We start from the raw sequence: 4015 nt of genomic DNA, 5'->3' as shown, positions 1-4015 counted from the left end.
AAGTAACAGTGTAACATTCCACTCATACGTCGTACCTTCTTAATTCCCAGGCCTTCCTAAAAAAGCGTTTTTAGTAGACAAGCGCGTCTCTTGGCTAGTTGGCTTGATAAAACGTACAAAAAGCGCCACATCTGTGTGTGACGGTCTGTCTAATTTATTGCATTTAGTCTTAAAGTTAGACATTTATCTGGTCCTGATCTATCTGAAGACTTAAATGGCTTTGCATTATCTTGCGTCGCGTTTTGCGCAAATTTTTCTTTTGGGGCTTCCGATTTTTAACTGGCCGGGGCCTCTCCAAACCTCTGAAAGGCCCTGATTATTGCTAAAATAATATAATATTATTTCATAACAAAAAATTCTTAAAAGAAATACTTTTTTTAAGGTCAAAAGTAATTTTTATTTCCCTTTGAGTCTCCTTGTTCTTTAACATCAACATGATACAATTTTTAAAGTACAATAACTACTGCTTGGCGACTACTGTTTTGATGTTTTTATCACCATCTGGCAAACGATTGAGAATAATACTTTCATCTAATGGGTGAATTCCATATTTTTTCAAAACTACTAAGCTGCTGATTACCTTTTGATCTGATGTATATAATGTTTATAAGTAAATAAAGTTAGAGCGAAAGAGATTTATTTATTGTAATTATCTGTGCTTTTTTTGATCAAGAGATTATTGATTGATTAAGTATATTCCTCCAATATTTTTTAAGAGGTTCATAAAATGCAACATTAAGAGGTTGCAATAAACGGGTAGAGTTACCAGTTATAGAACAAGAGACTGTTTTCTTCACAACAAAATACGATTTTCTTCAATTAATTCAAATAGCTTTTTACAGAAAAGATTGCTTAGATTACAACTAATAGGAACTTTAGTTCCTGCAATTTGACAAAAAACAATAACAAACCAGTCAAAAAAGCAAATAGATCCAAGCTGTCCTAAATTTGATTGTATAGTACATTAGGTGGTCGATAAATGATCAGATTTATAAACATAACCAGAGATGATTTAAGCAGAGGCACTAAACATGATTGACGTAACATAACATGTTGTACGATTGCTAATTTTTGTATATTTGTAAAAACTATGTATTTTTTATGTGTTTTCAGATTAGGTTTTTAAATCTTATTATACAAAGTGGCAACTTGCATCCAGTGAACATTTAATAACTTTTTGTATGCACTATTGTTACCATAAAATTTGAAAATTGGCACTCAATATAATTTATATGCTGTCTTGTATATACGAGGCAGTATGATATACACCTTGTATATATCATGTGTACGCATGATATACTAAAATTGATAAAATAATATTATATTTAATAAATGTATGATAAAGAAAATCTTTAAATTGTTTTATGCTTCTGACAATTTATGTAGAGGGACTACTTTAAACGTTTTCTAATGTAGCTATTTTGTTTTTTTTATTTTTAAGATATTTTAAATATATTTAAAAAAGTGAAAATAATAAAATCAACATATATGGAGCACAAAAACATTCTAAATGACAAATTTTCTAGTCAATAAAATTTGTGTTTTTGTAGCTTTTTAAAAAACAATGCAAATTTCATTGAACTTTTAAGAAAAGTACAAAAAACTTTTTCCAACAACTTAGATTAACAAAAATCATAAAATTTGTTTTTTTCGGTATTGAGTCTATATTTTCACTATCGATTCTATATTTTTAGTCCTTTTGTCCTATGGTTATGATTATTAAACGATCACGGGTACACGATTTTTGAGTTTTTTTTTTTAATTTCAGCTTTTTTGAAGCTGTTGTGACGTAACATTCGCATAAAGTTGATTTAGCTACACTATCCTGTCTTCTAAATCTTGTCTTGCAAATAATAAACTTTACGTGGTTAAAGCGTCTGGCTGTTCGCTCTGGTTTAAGCTGTTCATAATTTTTGCATTGAAGGTAAAAATATTTTATTTCAATATTGAATGCATGCGTCATAATTTGATATTTTTAATTGAAATAATGTAGGACCGAAAGTAATAATTGTGGGATTGAAATCAATGGGCTTAAGGGAGCTGAAACTCTCTCTCTCTATTTGTGTGTGTGGTTTTTTTTTCCATTTATTCAACCAAAAATTTAAAAATTAAAAGTTTTATAATTTTACAAAATTAAATTAGGTGTCACTTATATAGTTAAAAACCAGTCATTGGAGTAACATCTAAATAAAATAAACAAACAAACAAAAAAAATCAACAGCAATAATAATAAATAAAAGCATGCATAAATTAAATTAATTTAAAAATAATAATGATAAGACTATAATAAATTAAATAATAAGACAAAAAGTATGAAAACACTCAATTAATAACAACAGCAAACAAAAATAAAAGTAATTAGCAATACAGCACAAATAAAAACAAACTTTATTCAAACGAAAAGGCAAACACAAAAACTACAAAATGAAATCAAAAACAACAAAACGAAAATGCAAACACAAAATTTTGTACAAAACAAAAAAAAATTTAAAAATATTAACAATCTTTTGTTATTTTGGCGAAAAAAGGTGTAGAAAAATTAGTAAAATAGAAAAACAGCGAACAACAATAAAAATAATTAGCAACAACAGCTCAAATAATAACAAACTTTATGCAAACGAAAAGGCAAAACACAAAAACTACAAAATAAAAGCAAAAACTACAAAACGAAAATGCAAACACAAAATCTTCTCTTCAAAATAAAATAAAAAAATAATAATCTTTTGTTATTTTTTGCGAAAAAAAAGGTGTAGAGAAATTGGTAGCGATTTATTTTTACGTTTTAATTAGTTCTTTTTATTATTATTTCGAACAATTTCAGGGCCGACGACACGGGTTTCGAATGTGGGGGAGGGGGTCACAATCGTTAATTCTTTAAAAAAGTCTTCTATATTTATTCTTTCTTTTATATATATATGTATATATATATATATTCTCTCTCTCTCTCTCTCTCTCTCTCTCTCTCTCTCTCTATATATATATATATATATATATATATATATATATATATATATATATATATATATATATATATATATATATATATATATATATATATATATATATATATATATATATATATATATATATATATATATATATATATACGCCAGTAAACAGATTTGTAGGTGACAAACTTTTTACTGCGGCCCACTGTTTTTTTTAAAAAGTCATTTTTTAAAAATATTAAAATTAAACACAAAATTTTCCACAATTTTTAATATAATGTAACTGATTTAAAATTTTATCAGCCACATCTAAATCAAAGTTATAATTATAGTGCGTGTGCATTAAAGTCGTTCCTGTCCTTGTGTTACTCTTGTGTACAAATTAAGGCGTCGAATTACACTTCCCGTTTTTTTCACATTCTGCGATAGTAACTGGAAGAACACATCCAAGGTAAAGAACAATGTAAATATTTGGATACTTATCTGGTATACATTCTTTAAGAGCACTAGCAACACTTGAGGGTCGATTAGCAGGTTGAAATCTAAGCCACATTTTTTGCTACGTTTTTATTTCTTCATCAAGGAAATTAGAGTTAGGTAGATCACTTTCATAATGTAACGTAGCTTTTTGTATCATATCAGATAGCTCCACTGAAATTTTCACGCAGATAATAAAAGGTACAAAACTTAACAATAACTCAATCTATCTGATGATTTAAGTTTATCTTTTAACTTAAATCATCAATTTAAGTTAAAAGATAAACTTAAATCATCAAAATTTAACTTATACATAATCTATAAATGGAATGATGAGAGACCTTAAGAAATTTTCTTAATCGTTACAAAGGCTTTAATTCGCTCGATGAAATTGTTTACCTGTGTGTTTTGGCGGCGTTACTGGCTTTACATTTGATTTTTCGGCAAAAGTTGATGCATGCTTATATATATATATATATATATATATATATATATATATATATATATATATATATATATATATATATATATATATATATATATATATATATATATATATATATATATATATATATATATATATATATATA

The 4015-nt window shown here is 26.4% G+C and overlaps 1 protein-coding gene across 2 annotated transcripts in view; it reads left to right on the top strand.

Moving 5' to 3' along the window:
• Window positions 1–1810: 1810 nt before the first annotated feature.
• The window catches only part of LOC100212553 (solute carrier organic anion transporter family member 4C1), a 51689-nt gene continuing 49484 nt past the window's right edge, over window positions 1811–4015 (top strand). Inside the window, exon 1 of one of the 2 annotated variants that reach the window (XM_065796235.1) lies at window positions 1811–1924. The gene's annotated coding sequence lies outside the window, so the exon portion shown is untranslated. The remainder of the gene's footprint in view (window positions 1925–4015) is intronic. The other variant, XM_065796236.1, reaches the window with a different exon arrangement.

Source organism: Hydra vulgaris, chromosome 04 (assembly GCF_038396675.1).
Source record: "Hydra vulgaris chromosome 04, alternate assembly HydraT2T_AEP".
Taxonomy (NCBI): domain Eukaryota; kingdom Metazoa; phylum Cnidaria; class Hydrozoa; order Anthoathecata; family Hydridae; genus Hydra; species Hydra vulgaris.
The sequence above is the reverse complement of the archived record's forward strand: the minus strand, read 5'-3'. Positions and strand labels throughout refer to the sequence as shown.